Here is a 13,140-nt window from a genome sequence, read left to right as displayed (position 1 = left end):
CTGATTTGTTGTGAGAGGAAAACACTATTATTTCGCTGAAACGGTACGGTTGATAAGTTCAAGCGTCCAGTGGCAGACTTGCAAACAGAAAACATTTTGGAGTTCAGACTTGCAAACAGAAAACATTTTGGAGTTCTTGTGAACACAACTTGGAAAAATATAAAATTTTAGAGCTAAGCTAAACAACCAAGGCCCCGTTCGGCTGGCAGAATTTTGGCTGAAACTGGCTGAAAGACACTGTTCTGACTGAATTGTTGTGAGAGAAAAACACTGTTCTGGCTGAAAAAAGAAGCGGAACAAGCTGAATATGGGGTAAGCTGAATGGGGCCCAAGTCTGACCAGAGGCCACAGATCTACTCAACCAAGGCTAAACACTCAGGAGTCTCAGATCTATAGCAGATAATATGAAGATATTCTCCTCTCACAGTACATATCTAAAGCCTTGTTCATAAAAAGTACGATTTGAGGTGTAAAGCAGATAATATGAAGATATTCTCCTCTCACAGTACATTCTGAAGCTCTGGCTCGATGATCGCTAGCTTTTTCTGTTGACGGAAGGGACCCCATGTCCAACTTTCCCTCTTCTCCGGACTCCCCCCTGTAAACATTGGGAACGGCACCTCCACCAGGTTCCTGATATAGAACCACTCGCCATGCCACACCCGGTTGGAGTCACTGGGGGAGTACGCGGGGTAGGGGACCGACGACTTCTGCCTCTTCTGCAGGGCAAACCCCCCAACCGGTGCGGTTCTGGGTGGTTTCCCCTCGGACAGGGCTTGCTTGATGAAGACTTGCTAGAATAGATCCACATGCGGCTCCATCCCGAGGAAGGCCTCGCAGACGGTGATGAAGCCGACGATGTGTAGCACCCCAGTTGGGTTGAGGTGCTGCAACTCCAGGCCCCACTCGTTGAGGAGACCGCGCAAAAACCAATGCGCCAGGTACCCGAGCCCGCGCTCATGGAAGGAGAGGAAGGAGATGACCTCATTGGCACGGGGTCATAGAACAACCTCCCCCGGCTCGAGAGCCCTCCAGTGCGCCACCTCCTTCGACGGAAGCAGCCCCTTTGTGGCGAAGTCGGCCAGCACGGCCTCATCCATGTTGGAAGGCCTCTAGTTCGACATCGCACCTCAGATTTACGAACGAATTTGTGAGTTTTTTCTCTCCCTCACTCTGCCCTCCTCTCTCCTAGAAACCGCCACGGTACATGAACAGGCTTGGCGAAAAGTAGAAAAGAGAAACGACAATGGTTAAAGAAAGGCGAAAGAATGGGAGGAAAACTCTCTCCCTTCCGCCTATTTAATGCAGAAAGGCGTGTGGGGGGATGTGACCCTAGCTGACGGGATGCAGCCTGCCCGACGGAACATCACCTGGGCAGGGCCCATCACTACCGCAACCCGAGCACGGGATATGAGGCGCAACCACACACAACCGACCCTCCGCCTTCCTAGGCAAGGTTTGGAGGGGTCCACCGATGGAATCTCCATTAAGGAGAGGCTAGCAGGTCACTCGAGTCGATTAGACAATTCGGGCGGCTACCAAAAGACAGGTAAGGAGCAGTGGGATGCCCCATGCGGGTTATGCTGACTCTGTCACGAACGACGGACCCGAATTCCACTCGGACATATCTGATGGGAGCTCCCTAAACCCATCACTCCAGCCATCGAGGTAACTTTAACAACCCCCGTTTTACTTTTCTAGAGCATCAGCATACATTCATCCATTCTCATGCATGCATTCATACATTCAGTCATATATTCATCCACACATTCATCCCATACATCCAAGCATTGCATATGCAATTGATGCATCACAACGCTTCGTGTCACGTCACGAAGCGGGAGTCGTCTCATTCGATATGAGCGGCGATCGCCAGGGTTCAAAGGCCGGTCTGCAAAGGGCTCGACGCCGCCTCACATCGAACAGAGCCAGGGCAGAAAATGCAGATGAGCCACAGTGGCCCTCGACCGATCCACTCATAAGCAGACAGGGTCATCTCGACCTTCTTGTTCGATCCTGACCTTGAGCCATGCCCACAGAATCTCCATCGAGGGGAGGCCAGCGGGCCACCTGAGTCGGTCTTCGGAACGACTCGGGCATCTGTTAGGAGACGGGTTAAGGACCAGTGGAATGCCACATGAGGGCTATGCTGACCCCGTTACGAACGACGGACCCAGATTCCACTCGAGCATGCCTGTTAGTGAGCTTACCGAGCGCGTCACTCGAGCCATCAAGGCAAGCAACGTTAGCTCAACCCCTCCGGTTGTGGAAACCACAGATAGAGTAACATATGAAACTCGACCGACCCCTACCGAGCCCAACAGGGCTCGGGGGCTTGGGCCACCAGACCCTGACTTGGGAATCTAACCGACCGCGCAGGTCGCTGGTAGGATGAACATGGGCGAACACCCCGATCAGTAGGAACACAAGAGTCTGCGGCCCGAGGAAAGAGTACTAAGGTGCTCAGCCCCCGACCGACTCACCAGTCGGCCACAGGCTCGGGGGCTACACCCGCCGGGTGCGCTCACGCGCACCCGACAGAAGACAGACCACCGATGAGTTCACCCCCCTTTGGGGGCTAGGCGCCTATGTCCTACTTGGTTACCCTACATGGTACAACAAACCAAGGGGGAAAACTCCAAAGTTCCAATAACAACCCGCCTCCACGGCACAATGGGTACAGGAATTACAAAGCAAATACAAGCTTTTATTTTGCTAAAAACACAAGCCCCTGGCTTTTACAATATCACACAAAACATGTGAACAACCCCTTCACGGCTTCACAGAAGTCTCAAAGGGGCTCGGGGGCTCCTGTCGGGTTCCTAAACCCAGGGTCCCCAATAGATCCGCTTCCCTGCAAAACCCGACCCAGTAGGCGGGGCAGCGACAATACGTGCCTAGGCCGGGCCAGATACATAATGACAGGCCAAGACAACGATCCGGTCCCCGACCGGAAGGCCTAGCTGAGGTGGGACCACAGTCCGACTCATACCCCTTTTCTCCGACCGAGGATACACCGGACCTCTATTCGCTGCTCTTTTCCGACCGACATGGTCGGAGGCGACTGGGAACGACTGACCGAGGACGCTCGCTCGGTGTGGGTCTGGGGTGCAGGCAGAGTAGATAAGGTAAGGCGCTCAAGTCAACCACAATACCGAGGACCGTACCCTACCATGCCCTGTGCACCTACGGGACGGTGCCATCAGGGCATGTCAGGCGAACACGATAGAGCCTGCCAAGCTCATCAGAGCATAAATAGTATTGTGGGCGCCGTTGTTTGTCGTACCAGGCGCACATGGTAGAGCCTGCTATGCGTCTGAACATAAACAGTATTATGGGTGCCGACGGCCATCCCATACCCGATGGTGTGGGCAACAAGACTAGGTAGCGCACGTATATACTCTCTCTCTCTCTCTAACTTGTAAGGCCATGCCCTTCAACTATAAAAGGGGATGAGCTCTCTTCTAAAAGACCCTCCCCCGAAGACTGGACGACTCGAGGACTCGACAGCTCAACAGCTCTAGAGCCCGACAACTACATAGTCTACACGCTCTCAACAACTGATAAGCTCAGACATACAGAACATACGCTCCGATACTTAGCGCACGTTTGAGCATCCGTCACTCTCGGCCACTCGGTTCAGAGTTCGACCGGGCCTCTAACACCCCCTTCTCATTCTTCACTTGTTTGTAACCCCACAGCAAAGGAATAAAGTCACCGACCGACTGAAACTAGATGTAGGGCACGTTGTCTGAACCAGTATAAATCTTATGTCATCGCGTGCTAGGCCACATCCGATCACAACGCACGGCAAAACACATGTACCTGTGGAGTAATCATCTGTGTATCTCACTCAAACATATATTAGTCCACCTAAGATTATCACTCAATTACCAAAACCAAATAAGGATCTTTCAGTGGATCAGGTCAAATGGTGAACAGTTCAGTCGAAATTGTACTGATGATATGAAGAATGAGGTCAGGCAGGCGATGAACATTGAACAATAAGCTTTGGCAGAGAAATACCTTGGCCTTCCCAAGGCTGTTGGTAGATCTACCACTGAGGCTTTCAAGTTCATGCCATCCAGGATAAGGAATGTAATTGGGACTTGGAGTGGAAGAGAAGCAAGCCAAGCTGGCCGGGAAATTCTACTGAAATCGGTGGCCCTGGCGGTGCCGACTTATTCTATGAGCTGCTTCCTGCTCTCCAAAACCACATGCAGAAAAATGAAAACCCCCATTGCAAAATATTTGGGGGGGGGGGGGGGGGGGGGGGGGGGGGGGCAACATAGCAATGCTTGGAAAACAAGGTTGGAGATTGATGACCAAGATGATTCGGGCGGCTACCAAGAGACAGGTAAGGAGCAGTGGGATGTCCCATGCGGGTTATGCTGACTCTGTCATGAACGACAGACCCGAATTCCACTCGGACATATCTGATGGGAGCTCCCTAAACCCATCACTCCAGCCATCGAGGTAACTTTAACAACCCCCGTTTTACTTTTCTAGAGCATGAGCATACATTCATCCATTCTCATGCATGCATTCATACATTCAGTCATATATTCATCCACACATTCATCCCATACATCCAAGCATTGCATATGCAATTGATGCATCACAACGCTTCGTGTCACGTCACGAAGCGGGAGTCGTCTCATTCGATATGAGCGGTGACCGCCAGGGTTCAAAGGCCGGTCTGCAAAGGGCTCGAGGCCGCCTCACATCGAACAGAGCCAGGGCAGAAAATACAGATGAGCCACAGCGGCCCTCGACCGATCCGCTCATAAGCAGACAGGGTCATCTCGACCTTCTCGTTCGATCCTGACCTTGAGCCATGCCCATAGAATCTCCATCGAGGGGAGGCCAGCGGGCCACCTGAGTCGGTCTTCGGAACGACTCGGGCATCTGTTAGGAGGCGGGTTAAGGACTAGTGGAATGCCACATGAGGGCTATGCCGACCCCGTTACGAACGATGGACCCAGATTCCACTCGAGCATGCCTGTTAGTGAGCTCACCGAGCGCGTCACTCGAGCCATCAAGGCAAGCAACGTTAGCTCAACCCCTCCAGTTGTGGAAACCATAGATAGAGTAACACATGAAACTCGACCGACCCCTACCGAGCCCACGGGGGCTTGGGCCACCAGACCCTGACTTGGGAATCTAACCGACCGCGTAGGTCGCTGGTAGGATGAACATGGGCGAACACCCCGATCAGTAGGAACACAAGAGTCTGCGGCCCCAGGAAAGAGTACTAAGGTGCTCAGCCCCCGACCGACTCACCAGTCGGCCACAGGCTCGGGGGCTACACCCGCCGGGTGCGCTCACGCGCACCCGACAGAAGACGGACCACTGATGAGTTCACCCCCCTTTGGGGGCTAGGCACCTATGTCCTACTTGGTTACCCTACATGGTACAACAAACCAAGGGGGAAAAACTCCAAAGTTCCAATAAGAACCCGCCTCCATGGCACAATGGGTACATGAATTATAAAGCAAATGCAAGCTTTTATTTTGCTAAAAACACAAGCCCCTGGCTTTTACAATATCACGCAAAACATGTGAACAACCCCTTCACGGCTTCACAGAAGTCTCAAAGGGGCTCGGGGGCTCCTGTCGGGTTCATAAACCCGGGGTCCCCAATAGATCCGCTTCCCTGCAAAACCCGACCCAGTAGTCGGGGCAGCGACAATACGTGCCTAGGCCAGGCCAGATACATAATGATAGGCCAAGACAACGATCCAGTCCCCGACCGGAAGGCCTAGCTGAGGTGGGACCACAGTCTGACTCATACCCCTTTTCTCCGACCGAGGATACACCGGACCTCTATTCGCTGCTCTTTTCTGACCGACATGGTCGGAGGCGACTGGGAACGACTGACCGGGGACACCCGCTCAGTGTGGGCCTGGGGTGCAGGCAGAGTAGATAAGGTAAGGCGCTCAAGTCAACCATAATACCGAGGACCGTACCCTACCATGCCCTGTGCACCTATGGGACGGTGCCATCAGGGCATGTCAGGCAAACACGATAGAGCCTGCCAAGCTCATCAGAGCATAAACAGTATTGTGGGCGCCGTTGTTTGTCGTACCAGGCGCACATGGTAGAGCCTGCTATATGTGTCTGAACATAAACAGTATTATGGGTGCCGACAGCCATCCCATACCCAATGGTGTGGGCAACAAGACTAGGTAGCGCACATATATACTCTCTCTCTCTCTCTCTCTAACTTGTAAGGCAATGCCCTTCAACTATAAAAGGGGATGAGCTCTCTTCTAAAAGACCCTCCCCCGAAGACTGGATGACTCGAGGACTCGACAGCTCAACAGCTCTAGAGCCGGACAACTACATAGTCTACACGCTCTCAACAACTGATAAGCTCAGACATACAGAACATACGCTCCGATACTTAGCGCATGTTTGAGCATCCGTCACTCTTAGCCACTCGGTTTAGAGTCCGATCGGGCCTCTAACACCCCCTTCTCATTCTTCACTCGTTTGTAACCCCACAACAAACTTTGAGCACCTGGGCTCAGGAATAAAGTCACCGACCGACTGAAACTAGATGTAGGGCACATTGTCTGAACCAGTATAAATCTTGTGTCATCGCGTGCTAGGCCACTGAAAGGATCAAGATGCCCAAGAGGGGGGGGGGTGAATTGGGCTAATTCTAAATTTTCTTGCAATAATCAAATCCTACGAATAGCCCAATTAACCCCTTGTGCCTAGAAAAGTATTTCTATCAAATTAACGCACAATAGACTTGCAACCTATGTTCCAAACTTACTTTAGCATAGCAATTCTACGAATGTAAAGACAAGTATTGAATTGCTCAAAGTAAATACTCAAAGTAAATGCTCAAAGTAAATGGAGAGAGGAACACGGCGATGTTTTGCTGAGGTATCGGAGAGTCGCCACTCTCCACTAGTCCTCGTTGGAGCACCCGCGCAAGGGTGTAGCTCCCCCTTGATCCGTGCAAGGATCAAGTGCTCTCTACGAGTTGATTCTTCGACACTCCGTCGCGGCGAATCACCCAAAGCCGCTCACAACTTGAGTTGGGTCACCCACAAGCTCCGCTGGGTGATCACCAAGCTCCCAATCACCACCAAGCCGTCTAGGTGATGGCGATCACCAAGAGTAACAAGCACGAACTCTCACTTGACCAAGCGAAGCCTAATGAGAAGATGGATGCACACTTGTCTACTCTTGATTCACTAATGAGGTTTCACTTTTGGATTCTCAAATCACAAACACCTCACTAGGACCTTGCTCTTCTTGGCACTCACAAACGTGTTTCTCAGCTATTGGAATGAGCAAAAGTGACTCCACACACGAGTGGAGCTTCTATTTATAAGGCAGCCTGAAAAACGAACTGTTATGAGCTTCTACGGGATGACCGGATGCTCCAATCGTTTTGACCGGACGCTCTGGTCAGTTCAACCCGCGCAACAGTTTTCAAGTGATGATGGACGCTGTCAGGGTCCAGTCAGTACTGACCGGATGTGTCCGGTCGCTCTTGGATGCTTACTGTAATCGACCGGACGCTGGATACTCAGGGTTCAGTCACCACTGACCGGACGCGTCCGGTCACACTTTCTCATGTCTGGACCCTTACTGGAGTCGATCGGATGCTGGCCCTCAGCGTCCGGTCACATTGACCTTCCAGCATCCGGTCACACCAGACTTGTTCTCCTCGGTCAATTGAACTGACCGGATTCTACGGCCAGCGTCTGGTCGCACCAGAGCCAGCGTCTGGTCAGTATTTGACCCTCCATTCACTTCCAACTCTCGATCATATGTGAATGAAGTTTGCTCCAAAGGATCTTAGGCATACATAGGAGCTACCTAGAGCTAGTTTTAACAAGTGTGCACCACACCTAACTCACTAGACTCAACTAGGTCAAGCTACCCGTTCATACCCCCCTTAATAGTACGGCCAAAGGAAAAACAAAGTCCTAAACTATTCTAAGTGTCTCTCCAATTCCAATCGACACTTAGAACTAGTCATCCTTAACCTTGTTGTCAATCCTTTGAAAACCGAAACGATTTCCATCGTAGGGGCATGACAACCTCGATTGCCCAATCGATCTCCATTACCATGACCTAACTTTATTTGCCTCTGCAAAACACACGTTAGTCATAGTAATCTTGTATTGTTATTAATCACCAAAATCCAACTAGGGGCCAAGATGCTTTCAATCTCCCCCTTTTTGGTGATTGATGACAATACCACCTCGAGTATGTGAAAGAGTGAGGTTTTTGATGGGCTTGGTTCATATAAGCTTTTGTCGATAAGAACAAAAGTGTTAGTCAAGCTTATATGACCCAAGCCAACACAATGTACTCAAAGGATATTAATTAAGCATGAGTACAAATAACAAAGCTCATTTGCTTCGAAGTTTAAACGCGGAAGCAAAAGCAAATGAGCATAACACAAGTGATATGACATTTAAATAATACAAAGTAGAAAGCACACATGTCATATATCACAATCACGTAGATAGCACTACCACATATATATAATAGTATACATGAAAGTAAACACACGAATGCATAAGTAATAGTGTATCACACAAATAAAACTCCAAATGTATATAATAAGCTAATACTAGATAACTAGCTCCCCCTAAATGTAGCTCCCCCTAAGACTACATACTCGAACTCCCTCTCCCTCTTTGGCGTCAAACACCAAAACCTAGGGGTCGGTCGGTGGGGCTGCAGCGGACGAGCCGGGCGTTGAAGAACGTGGGGCAAGCTGGAACTAGGCACCATCATCATCTGACCCTGAGCTCTGAACTGACTGACCCTCTGTGGCTGGAAGTGTCGCTGAAGCGGTCTGGGTCTGAGCTGGGGCTGGTGCTGCCTGTGAAGCTGCTAGTATGTCTGTCGTAGGATCTGACGAGGCGACAGATGAGGGGAGCCTCTGAGTAGTCACAGCGACTGGGGCTGCTGTAGATGGACCGGTAGTATGCATATGAGGCGAAGTAGGCATGCCGGTCAACTCGCTAAAGGATGCTCCAAGACACCTAGAGACTGACGTATCAGGCACGAATAGCGAGGAAGACTGCTCTAGTGTGAAGCCCATCTGAAGTGGAGTGAACTGCGGGGCTACCACGGGTGAGGCTAACCACTAGGACACCTGTACAAGAGGTGAAGCAAACTAAGCTGGAGGCTGTCCCTGACCCTAAAGCCCGTTGGGCTGTATAGCTAGAGTCGTCGTGGTGGAAGTAGGCTGAGCAAGCTGGGGCGAAGTCTATGGCTGTGGGGCCCCAAGAGCTGTCACTACGTGCTGCATGAAACCCATAAGCTACTGCTGCAAGAGTATCTGCTGCTGATGCATCTGCTGCTGCTGCTGCTGCATGGCCTGCTGCTACCTCTAGAACTCGTCCTGTCGAGTCTGAAACTGGGCAAAAGTAGCAGCTATCTCCTGTGCCTGTCTATCCTGTGTCTGCTGCATCCGCTCAAGAATAGCAATAAGAGCGAGGTCTATCTGTGGAGCAGGTGGAGCAGAACTAGAGCTACCGGCCTCTACATCATGTCTGCGTGGAGGCATCTGAGGAATAGGCAGATAGTCATTGTCAGAGCTGTCACTGTACTCGCTCACCTCCTGCTGTGCCTCTAGCTCCTCCTCAATGGCTGCAATCCCTCTGATGATCTCATACTGCTGAGCTATGGATTCTGGCACGTTGGGACAATAGCTAGGCTGTCTGGGTGCCTGAGGAGTGGTGTGTCTGATCCTCTGTGACAGGTTGTAAGCTGGGAACTCTATGGTGGCACCTGTATACTCATCCATCATACCAAGGGGCTTATCAAGCACTACTCTGCGGATGAGGAATGTGATCCAGTGAGCATAGGGAAGCTGCCTACGACCCTTGAATCCCTCAGCTATAGTATCCTCCATCTCTAAAAGAAGGAGGTCCCAGATATCAAATACTGTCTGCTGCATCAGGGCATTAAGTAGCCAAAGCTGTAAGCGAGTCAGGCCCTCTCTATATCCCAACCTGGGAAGCAGTGTCCTCCTAATAATGGCCTCTAGCACTCTCGCTGTAGGAGTCAAGTCACTAGGGTTCCTGCTCGACCCCTCTCTAAAAGGCTCCTTGAAGCAATGTCGCACTAAATCTGTAGGAGGCACCAACCCTCCATGAGGACGCCTGGGAGGCTCCTGCTATCCATAACAAACCTCATGCATCTTGACAGGCTGCTCTTGTAGCCATAGTATCTCTCTGACCCTGCCACTCGTCACTCTGTAGTCTTTGCCTCTGAAAGCAAAGTGAATTAATCTGTGATGTGGATCGATGAAGAGTGAAGCATAAAACTGACGAACCTAAGATGGTACATATATCCCCGTCCATCCAATCAAATCTGTCAGTCCTGACAGATATGATAAGTAAGGCTGAATGTGCTCTCTGGCTACTGCCACAATAGACTCTATCCGATAGACTCTCTGAGATCTGAACACTGCCCCACTGTTGAGATAAGCATTATAGAAATCTTCCTGCAGTGGCGTGTAGAAACCCTCAGCTGCTCTCTCATCCCTCCTTGGAGGAAACCAAACCTCAAACTCAACAAAACACAGCTGCTGAACCTGTCTGGCTGTAGCGGCCCTCAAGTCGAGGTGTACCACTGGAGGTAGACCCTATGGTCTAGGTGGAGGATGTGATCCCCTCCGCTATGTTAGCGGCCTCGGCGAGACTGGTACACGGGTCCATCCAGAGCAGCAAAGCTGGGGTGCCGGCTCTGTCTCCTCGGCCTCCTGAGTCTGCTGTGCCTGCTCGCCCTCCTGAGTCTGCTGAACTGGCTCCTGCTCTGCTGACGGGCCTTCCTCAATGGCAACCCGTCATCCTACAAACGTGGCAGTCCCAGCTGGACTACCATGATGATGCTCAACCTCCTCAATCGTAGCTCTGACTACTGGTGAAACTGGTTGATCTGCAATGACAACTCCGCTATGGGCACCACCTCTCTCGGCACGCTCTGCAGCCTCTGCAACAGCTGCTGCCCTCGCTGTCTCTGCGTCGGGGTACTTCTGCTTCTTGGATGTCACCTGCTTGGTTGACTTGCCCTTCGATCCAGCTGGCTAGCGAGGCGGGGGCCTCCGATCATCATCACCTAGGCCACCACCAACGTTCTTGGTGCGAGCCATCTGAACTGACAAGATGATGAACTGCCATTGATGAAGATCAACTGTCAAACTGCCGCTTTCGAGGCTTGGCCTCGGTCCGTACTCGTGAGCTTTGCTCCGAGTTGACTGCCAACTGCCACAAGAACCACAACAGAACCGACTCGCAACACGATAGAATAGATGGATATACAAATAAATACAATATGTCTAATAGATGCGAAACCCTAATAGAGAAAGCAATGTAGATGCGAACTTGAATCGAATGGCTTTCTACCTGATGATCAGTGATCTGAGAAAAGATAAGATGCGACACGTGGGGGAATCCTCGGAACCGGCAAGGGCTAGGGTTACAAGGAGCAGTGATGAACTGGTGGCCCGAGAGGAGATGGGGCTAGAGCACACGGTGCTTCGTAGTGACGAGAGGGCCGGTCGAACGTAGTGGCATGGTGGTGCGTGGGGAAGCACAGCGGCGCGGCGAGCTATGGTGGTGCGCGGCTGGCGTGGGGGCTGGGTGAGCGTAGGCAAGGGAGGCGCAGGCTGTGCTGGCATGGTGGCGCTGACGCGGGTGAGCAGCGGTGGTGCAGCGAGGCAGGAGCATGGTGGCGCGCGGCTGGCGAGCTGTGGAGGCGGCGGCAAGGACTAGGGCTAGGTCATGAGGAATCAAAAATGAAGGAATGGCTGAATTAAATAGATCCCCCGACGCGACAGAGAAGGAAACAGAAAAGAGTCCTAAAAACGCGCGAGATCCATTGACCGGACGCGTCCGGTGGTCCATCACCGGACGCAGGCAGGGTCCAGTCAGTACAACTTGGTCATCCTTCGATCGACCGGATGCTGAACCCTTCCTGACCGGATGCACAGACGCAGTGTCCGGTCACTCTTTCACCAGTAGTTCACCTCCTGTGAACTAACCGGACGCTGGACAGCAGCGTCCGGTGCAGCGTCCGGTGCACCTTTTTCAGCAAATCTTCAAACTTCCTTCGCGCTGCCTGTTTCCAATCAAGTCCCAACTAGAATAAGATCCAAATAAACACCAATTGGGACTGATGTGAGTAACCTCTCTCAAACCCTCATATTTTTCAAAATACTTTGCCTTAGGCTATAATTCTTTTTAAGAAAATAGGCAACAAGAGGGCAAATGGAACAAAACGACAAAACAACATTCATGCATATGCAATACTTGTAAGTAAATCTAGTTGCTTGTCAAGTTTGATCCAAGGTTAAGCTTCTTCACATGCTTTTCGGCGGTTATCTTAACCATGTTAGACAAGCTCTATATGCATTGCCACAAATTAAACATGTTGTATATTACAATGAATGCAAGAGACAACACAAGCTCAATTTTTTAGTGAAGTTACTAAAATCAAGTACATTGAGCTCATTCCGCAATCTACAAAATGTAGCCTCATCTAGCGGTTTCGTGAAGATATCCGCTAATTGATCTTCGGATCTTACACCTTCTAGTGATATATCATTTTTAGCCACATGATCTCTTAGAAAGTGATGGCGGATATCTATATGCTTGGTGCGAGAGTGTTGAACCGGATTATTTGCAAGTTTTACCGCACTTTCATTGTCGCACAAAAGAGGTACTTTCTCTAGAACTACTCTATAGTCTAGCAAAGTTTGTTTCATGTATAATATTTGTGCACAACAAGCACCCGCGACAATGTATTCCGCTTCGGCGGTGGACAAAGCCACACTATTTTATTTCTTGGAGGACCAAGACACAAGTGATCTACCAAGCAAATGGCACCCTTCGAATGTGCTCTTTCTATCAATTTTGCATCCGGCGTAATCCGAATCGGAATAGCCAATTAATTCAAATAAAGCTCCTTTGGGATACCAAAGGCCAATGCTTGGTGTGTGCTTAAGATACCTAAGGATTCTTTTTACGGCAATTAAATGCATTTCCTTAGGACTAGCTTGAAATCTAGCACACATACACACACTAAACATGATGTCGGGCCTAGATGCGGTTAAATATAACAAGCTACTAATCATAGAATGGTAGAGAGTTTG

Source organism: Miscanthus floridulus, chromosome 3 (assembly GCF_019320115.1).
Source record: "Miscanthus floridulus cultivar M001 chromosome 3, ASM1932011v1, whole genome shotgun sequence".
In the NCBI taxonomy this organism is placed as follows: domain Eukaryota; kingdom Viridiplantae; phylum Streptophyta; class Magnoliopsida; order Poales; family Poaceae; genus Miscanthus; species Miscanthus floridulus.
Note: the sequence above shows the minus strand (reverse complement) of the source record.